This window comes from Mesoplodon bidens (assembly GCF_964165515.1).
Source record: "Mesoplodon bidens genome assembly, chromosome: X".
NCBI lineage: Eukaryota > Metazoa > Chordata > Mammalia > Artiodactyla > Ziphiidae > Mesoplodon > Mesoplodon bidens.
The window spans coordinates 133,879,839-133,893,078 of NC_138163.1; the positions used below are offsets into that span (position 1 = coordinate 133,879,839).

Consider the following 13,240-nt stretch of genomic DNA (forward strand, 5'->3'; position numbering starts at 1 on the left):
CGGCAGGCTCTGCCTCCGGCACCCTCTTCCTCCCTCCCTTCTGTGCTACCCATGTCTCCACTATACCCTCAAGTCCCCCATACTCTCTTGTCAAACTTCCCTTTTACTCTGAAACTCACCCTCCCTTCCTCTGAACATGTCAGAAGCTGTCCCTTTAAAATTAAGCCTTCTGAGGATCTGGAAGCTAAACCCTTCATTTCTTAATATTCCCTGGACTAAAACTGAGTTGTGAGCCACAAAGATTTTCCCAAAGTAACTGAAGATCTTCACAGATGTGCTGAGGAATTTAATACAGTCACACAAACTTATCAACCTGGTTTCTCTGACTTATATCCGCTGTTCATATACTTGTCAGTAAAGGCCAGGCCCAGCATTGGATGAAAACCTCTAAGTGGGAAAGTTCAGAAAGGTGTCTAGAATTACACCTGGGAGACAAGCCCGCCAACGTAGTATATGATCAGGGCAATCACTAGGCAACTTCATGGAGAAATTCCTAGGGCTTTTCCAAAGCCTGTGGATCAGAACAAAATTCAGGCTTGCACACAAAAATCTGGTGAATCTGCTCTTGGCTATTACAGTCAACTCCAGATTGTCTTTAAAGGAAATTCTGGTCTTCCTCCAGATGTTGATTCCACCTGAGTAGCTTTTAACTCTATGTTTACTAATGGGCTGAACCGGGACTTTCCCCTTCTAGTAATCAGGACCAGGATGGAAAGGCAAACTATGTCCACTCCGGATCTGGTTAATCTGACAAACCAGCTCTCTCGCACCGCAGATGAGTCACGTCCAAGGAAGACCACTAAAATTCTTAATTTTCAACTCCAGCAAATGAAGGCTCCTCAACAAGACCAAAACCCTCAGAGTTTCTGCTATTATGGCAAAGAGCCAGGGCTTTGGAAAAGAGACTGTTACAAAGTTAAGTGCTCTGGACGCTTTGAGCTCTCTAACCAGCCTTTCCAACATCCTCCCAATTCTCAGTGATGGGGGTCTTCCCAATCCTCCCTCTTAATGGCCTTGGGGAAGCATTTCTCCAGATTGGGGATGAACTGCCCAGTCCTAGTTGACACCGGAGCTACACGCTTGGTGCTCGACCCCACTACTACAAAGCCCCTGCCTCGGAGTATGAAAACAGTTCCAACAGTGGGATCTCTAATGAACTTCAAGAGGGTCCCGTCTCTGAACTTATTCCCTTATGTTTAGGCCCTTTGAGGGATACATACCGTTTTCTCATTAGTTCCCCTTCCCCAATGCATTTACTAGGCTGAGACTTCTTACAGAAGCATCATGCTGGGATTTCTTTCTCCCAAAAGGGGGAAATAATCATAGAACTTGACAGTCGTCATCAAAATAACCCACCAGGTGAACTGAATGACCCTTTGACGTCTTTTATTTGTTCTATCTCTGATGGAACTAGAGCAGATTCTGGAAACACTGACCATTTGTCTCTATTCAATCAGCTACCACTTTTCTGCAGGCAAAATCTCCAACTGATGTTGGGAAAACCCATGGGACAACTCCAATCAAAATTAAAATCGACCCCTCAAAACTTCTTCCCAGAATTAATCAATACCCTAGAAGTAAAGAAACCCTCCAAGACATAAAGCCCATAAATATGAAATGACAAGGCTCAAGGCCTCATTATCCCTTTCACTAGCCCCTGTAAACTCCTTTTTACCGGCAAGAAAACACAAGGTACTAGGCTTCCCTGGTGGCGCAGTGGTTCAGAGTCCGCCTGCCGATGCAGGGGACGCGGGTTCGTGCCCCGGTCCAGGAAGATCCCACATGCCGTGGAGCAGCTGGGCCCGTGAGCCATGGCCGCTGAGCCTGCGTGTCCGGAGCCTGTGCTCCGCAACGGGAGAGGCCACAACAGTGAGAGGCCCGCGTAACGCAAAAAATAAAAAAAAAAGAAAAGAAAAAAAGACAACACAAAGTACCAAGGGTGGAGGTTTGCTCAGGACCTCCAAACAATAAACATTGTTAACCCTTGACACCCTGTTATTCCTAACCCTCATACATTACGTTACTAACATCCATTCCCACCAGAAGTCAGTTCTTTACTGTAATTGATTCATGCAGTGTATTCTTTTGTGTTCCAGTTGATGAAGCTATAGCCAGTACCTTTTTGCGTTCACTTGGAAAGAAAAACAATTCACCTGGACAGTACGGCCTGAGCGTCCTACTGAGAGTTCTTATTTCTCGCAAATCCTGAAGGCTGATCTGGATGACATAAAGTTCCCCAGAGGCTCTACTTTGTCGCAATACATGGATGATCTGCTTCTTTGCGCTCCTTCTCAAGCCTCCTCACAGGAAGACAGCATCCACTTGCTAAAACTTTTCGCCTTAAAGGGACATAAGTTTGCCAAAGAAAAACTGCAGTTTGCCCAAACCCAGGTTCAGTATTTAGGGCATCTGATATCAGAACAAGGGCTACACCTAGATCCAGATAGGCTTCACGGGATCCTCAGCTTCCCCAAATCCCAAACCAAGCACCAACCGCAAGGTTTTCTCTGGCTAGCTGGTTATTGCGAAAACTCAATTCCAAATTCCTTTCTTATGATCAAACGTCTGTATGTTTTACTCAACAATAACAACCTGGACCCAATTTAATGGGATGAACTGGATGGCACAGCCTTCAAGGCCTTAAAGGAGAGTTTGATGAACCCACCTGCCTTTGGGTATCCTAATCGGCAGATTCCCGCTTTTCCTTTTTGGGTATGAGAAGGAAGGGAATGCCCTCGAAGTACTCACCCAAGAACATGGGGGCCACCATGGACCCATAGGATATTGTGGCCCAAAACTGGACCCTGTGGCATGGGGATACCCCTCTTACCCTAGAGCTATTATGGCCACTGCGCTTTTGGTTAAAGCCAGAAAATCATTGTTGGATCCCCTTTAACCATTTTTGTACCACATGCAGAAGATCTCCTGAATTCTCATCACGCTCCACATTTCTCAGTCAGGCGCCTCACCTCCTGTGAAGTCCTTCTGTTAACTGTTCCTCACGTAACTCTTAAACTGTAATAACCTTAACCCAATTACTTTTCTCCCTCCTGTCACAGATGAAGTCCCTCATGACTACTTAGCCCCGATGGAGCACCTCCTGACCCAGGATGGATCTATAGGAAATTCCACTGGGTAACACTGACTTCTCATGGTTCACTGATGGTTCTTATTTAAAAGGTGACAATGGCGAACATTGTGCTGGGTATATTATTACAAATCCTTTTGATGTTGGGGCAACATCTTTACCTATGGCTACTTTGGCCCAACAACCTGAATTACACACGGGCTTGTACTTTAGCCCAGGACAAAACTGCCAATATTTATACTAATAGTAGATACGCTTTCGGAGTAGCTCACGATTTTGGAATGTTATGGGAGCAACGTGGTTTCCTTACTTCTAAAGTAAGTAAAATTTATGGGACTTCCCTGGTGGCACAGTGGTTAAGAATCCGCCTGCCAATGTAGGGGACATGGGTTCAAGCCCTGGTCCGGGAAGATGCCACATGCCATGGAGCAACTAAGCCTGTGCGCTATAACTACTGAGCCTGTGCTCTAGAGCCTGCGAGCCACAACTACTGAAGCCCGCGTGCCTAGAGCCCGTGCTCCACAAGAGAAACCACTGGAATGAGAAGCCTGTGCACCACAACGAAGAGTAGCCCCCGTGCACCACAACTAGAGAAAGCCCGTGCGCAGCAACAAAGACCCAACTCAGCCAAAAACAAAATAAATAAATTAAAAAAAAATAAAATAAAATAAAGTGAGTAAAATTTAAAATGGTCTCCACGCTCAGGAATTAATGAATGCAGTACTTTTATCTGCTGTTTAGCTATTATTAAGATTCCAGGGCATTCTAAACCTGACTCTCTGGAAGCTAAGGGAAATCACCTTGCTGATACTTCTGCAAGAAATGCCGCTCTTAACGGGATGAACGGCAGCCAAACCTCTGGCATGGTCCTAGGGATTTATCCCCAGATGATCATTTAGAAAAACTGGCTAGAAAGGCCCAACAATTGGCTTCAGAAAAGGAAAAACAAGATTGGAAGTTTAGCAATCACTGGTTTGATAAAAAGAGAAAGCTCTGGTTTGAACCAGATAACAACCCAGTCCTACCAGAGACTCTAAAATTCCCACTTCTCACCACCCTGCATGCATTAAACCATTGGTCTGCTAACAAAATGACAGCCTTCATGACTCAGCATTGGTGGGGAAACATTAACAAGGCCACAAAAATTGCCTACTGCACTAGTCTTACTTGTTCGACGTACAACCCAGGGAAGTCTGTTCGTACTACTCCCAGACATTTGAAACTTCCTAATGGACCATTCGAAGCCTGGCAAACGGATTTCATACAACTTCCTCCATCTAATGGATGTAAATATGTTTTAGTCATGGTCTGTATGTTTTCACACTAGACTGAAGTCTCCCTTGCAGAAAGGCTACCGCCTCTTCTGTGGGTAAAGACCTTTTGGAAAAGATTATCCCCACCTGGGGAACTCCTCTCGAATTTCACATTTATCCAGGAACCTGTTTTTACTGGCCAGGTACTTCAACAACTGTGCTGTTCGGCTGGTTTTACAACACGTTCACTGTGCTTACCATCCTCAGTCCTCTGGTTTAGCTGACCACGCTAATGGCATTATTAAGACTCAAACTGGCAACATTTGTAGACGCCCTCCAAACACCTTGGCTGAAAGCACTGCCACTGGTCCTTCTAAATCTCAGATCCACCCCTTCTGGAACTCAGAAACTCTCACCCTTTGAGACAGTTGCAGGATGCCCAATGCACTCGGCTCCTGCTTCTTTTGACCCACAACTGTAAAGAAGAGATACTCCAGTATTGAAAAGGCGTAATTGCTTCTATTAAAAATAACGATGCCTGGGCTTCCCTGGTGGCGCAGTGGTTGAGAATCTGCCTGCAAATGCAGGGGCCACGGGTTCGAGCCCTGGTCTGGGAGGATCCCACATGCCACGGAGCAGCTAGGCCCGTGAGCCACAACTACTGAGCCTGCGCGTCTGGAGCCTGTGCTCCACAACAAGAGAGGCCACGATAGTGAGAGGCCCGGGCACCACGATGAAGAGTGGCCCCTGCTTGCCACAGCTGGAGAAAGCCCTCGCACAGAAACGAAGACCCGACACAGCAAAACTAAATAAATTAATTTTAAAAAATAATGATGCTTTAACCTAAATGCCCATCGACAGATGAATGGATAAAGATGGGGTATATATAAACAATGGAATATTACTCAGCCATAAAAAAGAAGGAAATAATGCCATTTGCAGCATCATGGATGGACCTAGAGATGATCATACTAACTGAAGTAAGTCAGACACAGACAAATATCATATGATATCGCATACATGGGGAATCTAAAAAAATGATACAAATGAACTTGTTTATAAAACAGGAATAGACCCACAGACATAGAAAACAAACTTATGGTTATCAAAGGGGAAAGGGGGAGGGATAAATTAGGAGTTTGGGATTAACATATACACACCCCTATATATAAAATAAACAACAAAGACCTACTGTATAGCACAGAGAACTATACTCAATATTTTGTAATAGCCTATAAGGGAAAAGAATCCGAAAAAGAATATAGATATAAAACTGAATCACTTTGCTGCACACCTGAAACTAACACAACATTGTAAATCAACTATACTTCAATTAAAAAATAAATAACGATCCTTTGGTAAAGCAATCTTTCCACAGTGTGCCCTTGGGAGAAGACCTTAAGCATCATACATAGTTTGCAACCTGAAGATTTTGTCTATTGGAAAAGACACCATCAGAAGAAAACTCTCTTCAACCTCACTGGAAAGGCCCTTATCGAGTACTGCTAACAAACTCTTGTGCCATCAAACTCCAGGCAATAGACTCTTGAATTCACGTGACACACAGAAAGAAATTGCCAAACCCTGACTGGATCTGCACATTATCTGGTGACCTGAAAGTAAAGATTTCCCAGAAATGAAGCAGATGACATATGACGATACAGCTTTCCCAAGATATCTGGACCAGGCCTTTTAGAATTCTGTCACCCAATCTTTGACGATGACATAACGCTTCAGATGATCTCCAGTGTCCACGATCTTGATAACAGAGACTTTAGATTAACAAATACCTGAGAGTTCTCCCTCCTACCCCTCCATGTAACTCAAATGTGAACTTAATAGGTTTCCACTCTGTACACTTTCTCTCCAACAGGAGACTTCACATCCAAGAAAGGTCCTTCCTGACATTGAGGAAAAAAAGCCTCTGAATCTAGAAAACCTGACTTCTGATCAGCAATGCTTTCAGAGATGGACCTTGATCAAAGAAGGAAATCTAAAAAATGAATAAACAGAAACGTCACATAAATAGAACTGGGAGCCCAGAAGTGGGAGCTGTCACGCCCTGTGACTACAGCAGAGCCCAACACAAAGAAGAAAGACTCTTCTTCTTTCCTGGCAAGGACTCAGCCAGTGAAAAGCCATGGATTCTTTGTTTGCTATAGCCATCCCAACTTCCTTTTCCTCCCTATAAAAATGTTCTCCTTCCCTTGCCTGCACACAGCTCGCTATGGTTGCAGACTCTGAATTGCAACTCTCTGCTGATTCCGAATAAACCCATCTTTGCTAGAGAAATTTCTGGAAGTCTATTTGTTTCAGGTCAACAACACAATTGATTAACTCATTGGCCACTGGTGATTGATTCAACCCCCAGCCCCTCTCCCCTCCCCAGAAATCAGAGGGTGGGACTGAAATTTCCAACCCTTTAATCAAGGTTGATTCCCCTGGCAACAAGCCCCCATCCTTAGGTGCTTTCCAAAAGTCACCTCATTAATATAAACCCTACTGTGGTGGAAAGGGGCTCGTTATGAATTACAAGACAACCATTTTTCCTCTATGGCTCTGAAATTCCAGTTTTCTGGAACTGAGGAGAAGCAGCCAAATATTGTAACAAAAGATACTCCCACTGTTCTTTTCACTCAAGAAATTCCAAGGATTTGGGGAGCTGTGAGTCAAGAATTGTGGATGAAGACCAAATATATGAGAAATATATTTTAGTCATCTGAATGACCAAATATGCATATACTTCTTATAAATCACAATATCACCAATACACAGAACAGCTTCCACCACAAAGAATTAACCAGCCCCAAATGTCGACAGTGCTAAAGTTGCGAAAACTTGGTCTAAAGAGTAAGTAAGAACTCATGCATGGGGGAAATTTAAATATGGTTTTAGAGCGATATGCAAAGTCGGGCAATCAATTTCTAGGCAGATAATTGTCAGGGTTCAGGCAGAAGACAGAAGGCCAACTGAAATGCTGAAATTCAAGGAGGTTTTAATCGGGGTGACGCTATCACACACACCCTGGGATTTCTGCGCCATGTTTTGTACATACCAGCTCCCCCAGTTTTTTTACTCACAAACAGCTCCTACCTCTCTCGGTCAAAAAACTGCCCTGAGATGACTGGAACCTGCGTGACCCACAGAAAGGAGCATGGGGAGCTCCTTTCTGGAGCTCCGGAAGCTTCTGGAATTCTGGAAGAATTCACACCACCTTGGAGCTGCTCTACACCAACGACTCACGGGTACAGGAATAGAAGGCCCCCAGGTCACCTTCCTGGTATCTAACTCCTCTAAGGTGTAGAGGCTCCAGAGCTGGCTCCACAATTTCCTTCCATGGGGGTTGGCTGGATACCACACCCTCACGGGCCCCCCTCAGCCCGGGCCCACATCCCCTCTGCCCTTCAATGGGTTTTTCCTCAAAACCACCTTTACATGAATCCTCATCTCTGGCTCCACCTCTTGGAAACCTAACCCAAGACAGAGATGACTTATAAGGATGGACTGGGTCTTGTGAAGTCTCAAAGGCCAGTGCCATGTCCCCAACTCCCCACCCGGATCACCACCCCAGCAGAGGTTCTGGAAAAGAAGATGAGAAAGCAGGTGGATGGATGGGTACAACCACTAAGGGGAAGAGTATGGCGGTTCCTTCAAAAACTAAAAATAGAGCTACCACATGATCCAGCAATCCCACTCCTGGGCATATACCCTGAGAAAACCATACTTTGAAAAGATACGTGCACCCCAATGTTCACTGCAGCACTCTTTACAATAGCCAAGACATGGAAGCAGCCTATCCAGGGCAGAGGAAAGGATAAAGAAGATGCGGTACATATATACAATGGAATATTACTCAGCCATGAAAAAGAAGGAAATAATGCCATTTGCAGCAACATGGATGGACCTAGAGTTCATCATGCTAAGTGAAGTAAGTCAGACACAGACAAATATCCTATGATATCACTCATGTGTGGAATCTAATTTTTAAAAATTATACAAATGAACTTATTTATAAAACAGAAACAGACTCATAGATGTTTTTAATACTTTATTTTTAATAAATTTACCTATTTTATTTACTTTTGGCTGCATTGGGTCTTTGTTGCTGCGCACGGGCTTTCTATAGTTGCAGCGAGCAGGGGCTACTCTTTGCTGCGGTGTGCGGGCTTCTCATTGCAGTGGCTTCTCTTGTTGAGGACCATGGGCTCTAGGTGCATGGGCTTCAGTAGTTGTGGCACACGGGCTCAGCAGTTGTGGCGCACGGGCTTAGTTGCTCCGCGGCACGTGGGATCTTCCCGAACAAGGGCTCAAACCCGTCTCCCCTGCACTGGCAAGAGGATTCTTAACCACTGTGCCACCAGGGAAGTCCCAGACTTAACAGATTTTGAAAACAAACTACAGCTACCAAAGAGGAAACATGGGGGGAGGGATAAATTAGGAGCTTGGGATTAACATGTACACACCACTATATATAAAATAGATAATCAACGAGGACCTACTGTATAGCACAGGGAACTCTACTCAGTATTCTGTAATAACCTATATGGGTAACGAATCTGAAAAAGAAGGAACATATGTATATGTATAACTGAATCACTTTGCTATACCTGAAACTAACACAACACTGTAAATCAACTATACTCCAACAAAATATATATTAAAAAAAGAAAAAGAGGGCTTCCCTGGTGGCGCAGTGGGTGAGAGTCCGCCTGCCGATGCAGGGGATACGGGTTCGTGCCCCGGTCCGGGAAGATCCCACATGCCGTGGAGCGGCTGGGCCCGTGAGCCATGGCCGCTGAGCCTGCGCGTCCGGAGCCTGTGCTCCGCGGCGGGAGAGGCCACAGCAGTGAGAGGCCCGCGTACCGGAAAAAAAAAAAAAAAAGAAAGAAAGCAGCTGGATGGACCCTGGGGAGGGCTCTCTGGTTGGGGGAAGTGAGTCAGTGATGAACAGGAGCAGTTCCGCCACAGGTGGCCAACAGGAGGCGCTGCAAGTTTTGGAGGTCATCAGGAGATTGCACTCTAAAGGCCAACGGCCTCCCAGCCAGCCCGGCGGCCTTGAGTGCAGGGGAGTGCTGAACACTGGCTCAGCCCCAGGTGCCATGTGCTGGGGAGAATAGCCACGCCCAGGACAGCAGAACTGAACTGTGGGAAGAGCTGGTGGCACCACCCCCACCCCCCACCGACTCATCGGCTGCTCCCAGGGCAGAGACCATAGCCTCTTTTCTTTGTATGCTCTAGCACCCAGCACAGGGTCAAGCTATGATAAACGCCCAGTGGATGTGTGTTGGGTGAACTCATTAATTAACTATCAGGGAGCAAGCTGGGAGCAGCTGATGTGGCGGCCCCCGTGATCCCCACCTCCTGGTGTTCACGCTTTGTGTAATCCCCTCCGGTTGAGTGTGGGCAGGACCTGTGACATGCATCTAACTAACAGAAAGGTGAGATTCAATGTGGTAAAGGTGACAGGAGGTACGGGCTTACGTGTACATGATTACATAATCGGAGCCCCATCTTACTGGAGTCTCCCTCTCTCTTCTTTCTGGCTTGCAAGAGGCAAGCTGCCACGTTGAGAGCTGCTGGTGGGAAGGGTTGATTGGCTGGGTGTCCAACCCAGGGAGAAACTGGGGCCTCGGTCTGACACCCAGCCAGGAACTGAATGCTGTCAACAATTTGAGTGAGCTGAGAAGGGAACCCTGAACCTCAGATAAGACTGCCACCCTGTCCAACACCCTGATCTCAGCCTTGCAGAGGACCCAACTAAGCCACGCCAGGAGATAAAAAATGTGCATTGTTTTAGGTTGATAAGTTTGTGGTAATACTGTTGCATGGCAATAGCTAGCGAATATAATTGAGCAATGATAAGTTCAGCTGTGCCTGCTTGACATGAACCATAAACACCCACGGAGGGGTTGTGCTGTCCTGAGCCCAGCACAAAGTACATGCTCAGTCTTGTTTTTCCCGGAGAAGCAGAAAATGGGAAAGATGATCTTATTCATCCACCATTTTCCATGTACACTGACTGGTCCTTAAATACGAAAGAGGGACGAACTCTCCCCTTGTTTCTTCCATCTTCATCACTGCTTCTCACCTTTGGGCCAATGGCCACGCCAAAATGTGCCAAAACTCATTTCAGCCATTTCACCCAGACTGGGCTAACTCAGCCCCATTTATAGGGGGTACGATTTACAGATACAATTTTTACAATTTCATATGGACTTTAAAATACAAAAGAAGTGGGAGAAAGAATATCCTGGCAGATGAAACTTCATTGGCTGTTAGAAGCATAGAGTGCTAGAAATGAATTGGATTCCAGAGATTATGGGTCTAAAACTCTCACCTCACAAAATAGAAAACTAGATCAAGAGAGGAGAAAGATTCAGGATCACACAGGTAGATACCTGGTAGGACACCAGTTTTTCCCTCCACCAGTCTGTCATTCCATCACATTCCTGTCCTTCAAAATTCAGGGTAGAGGCCTCTTCAATCTGTCATTTTATGACCTAAGAATTTTCCCAACTATTATGCCTAATCTGAAAGTGAAACCATGTGTAATCACATTTCACCTGCCTTCAGTAATCAAGGTTGTTTTCATTGTTGCTACAAAAGACTTTCATGTCCTCCAAGCAGCAGGTAGCCTGAACAATGTTTGCCCAAATTGTTTTCCAGGAACTTGGAGTCAGCTGTGTCTAGTTTGAGCTGAGCTGGTTAAGACTGGATAGGACCACCGACCCTCCAACTGGGCATGCGCGAGTGTCTGCTCAGTGATGTTTTGACATCCGAGGGCCAGAAACGCCACCCTCAGATCGTGCTGAGCACCTCCATTTTTGAAAGTGCAGAATCCTGTAGTTTAGTTACGCCTGCGCAGAAAAACAATCACTGTACCTTTTTCCAATCACCTTTCCCGGCGCTCCCCATACCTCAGACCGCCCTGCTTTTTTATTCATTATCCCATAAGTACTCCGAGCCCCTCCCCTTCGGAAAGGCGGATAGGAGACTTGTTTTCTTGTCTCCTCTCTTGTCTGCCTTGCGAATAAACCCTCTCTTTGTTGCAAACCTCGGCATCTCACCATTTTGGCTTGCTGTAAGTTATGCAAAATGAACCTGGTTCGATAACAAAAGGAATCCTTCCCTCTTTTTATAATCTCTTAAACACTCAGCAGTCCAAAACTCTGCCGAAATCCTGGAGAAGAATCCTGTGAGATGGCTATGGCTCTGCCTTTACCAGGAAAATTTACTCAGGTCAGGGTCCCACTTTAAAATATGCTTAAAATAGCAGAAGTTAAAGACGGGCTTAATGCTGGGTAAGCTCCATCTTCTGTTGGGCTGGTTTTGCCTTGACCTTTGGACTCACAACATGTCATCCTTCTTTGTCCAAAGCTGTCACTGGGCAGGTTTTTTTTCCCACAAAATGGGGGTTCTCTAAGGTTGGATAGCATTTCAATGCTCCCTAATGGGGGTCATTACACACTTTTAAGACTCAAATAGCCTCACTGCCTCCTGGTTGGCTGTTTAAAAACACAAAGGGTTGGCAGAGTTTAGGCGAATTGCTCACATTTGGGGTTTTTATGTATAATTTTTAGACATATGAAAGACAAAATAAGGTGCAAAACCCCTTTCATAACAGGCCCCATCTGCTGCAAGGAAAAATATTGTTATCATGTGTGAAAATTCAACTACATGGTAAGGGGGAAATCAGAGCGTAATCTAAAAGTAAAAAAGATCACATGTTACCTTAAACTCCATCTCTTACACTGTGTCCTCCAGTTCATTCCGGTGTAAGATACACAGAGCAGGCCTGCAGCTCTCTGCAACTGCGGCACCAAACATCGCATTTGTTTTTAATCACGGAAGACTTGATTTTCATCCATTTAAAGCCGAGGGTAACCACGAACTTATGTGGGAGTTCAGAGCGAGGCTAGAGATGCCCTAGACCCGCCCCCAAGAGAATGTGGTTGGTCTGGGCTTTGGGCTCGGGTGAATTGCTTTCACCTGCCCAGTGTCCGCTGGTTGACGCTGTCTCAGGCTGCCAGCAAGTTCTGCCAGGGCGCTGAAGCCAGCTAACCCAGCGTCTGAGCTGTGAGATCTCGCAGGCCTCTGCTTCCTTGATGTTTCCAGCGCTACAAGGTCTCTGCTTCACTGCCGAATTTATTCTTTTGACCCTCCCTGAGAGGAGGTGGAACAGTGACTTAAGGCCAGCAGGATTTGAAAAGGTAAACTGTGATTTACAAATCGCCAAGTTGAGAGATTTATCAGAGTTCGCCAATGCAGTCTGCTTCTAAGGTCATCTTCAAAATATTGATGTTGAAGAGCTGTTTTCCATCTCAGTAAAATGCTAAGTGTCTAGAGCGATGTTCTGGGCAGGCTTTTATCTTAGGGGAAAATAATGTAGCATTAAATGGTACCACCATTTATCTAAGTGTTCAAAACAGGAAGCTCCCGAGCCTTCCAAGCCCAATGAGTCCAAAGTTCTGTTGTTTCAACAATTTTTCTTTTTTATTGTGCTTATTACTGAGCGAACACGAGACAGTATTTATGCTACATGTTTTTTAAATCATTATAAAATATATCCCTGTGTTTGCATCGCTGCATTAATTCAAGAAAAATGAACATTACTATTATTTTTTCCCCTACGTGCCCCATCTCAAACCCACTCCCTTTTCCAAGGTATCTCAACCTCAGCATTTGCTGCAGAAGGCTGTCCTGTGCATTGCAGAATGTTCATCAGCATCCCTGGCTTCTACCCATTAGAATGCCAATAGCACCTCCCCAGACAAGAAAACCAAATATGTTTCCAGATATCGCCACATGTCCCCTGGAAGCCAACTGAAATGCTATCCAATCTTAGAATCACCCCTGTTTGAGAACCACTGCTCTAGAGGTAAAGCTCATCCTGAATTTT

General features: G+C 45.3%; 1 long non-coding RNA gene across 1 annotated transcript in view; it reads right to left on the bottom strand.

The window, feature by feature from the left end:
* The window catches only part of LOC308608663, a 170,963-nt gene extending 158,749 nt beyond the window's left edge, over positions 1 to 12,214 (bottom strand). The window contains exon 1 of the long non-coding RNA XR_014014207.1: positions 12,073 to 12,214. This is a non-coding gene — a long non-coding RNA (uncharacterized lncRNA). The remainder of the gene's footprint in view (positions 1 to 12,072) is intronic.
* Positions 12,215 to 13,240: the final 1,026 nt, after the last annotated feature.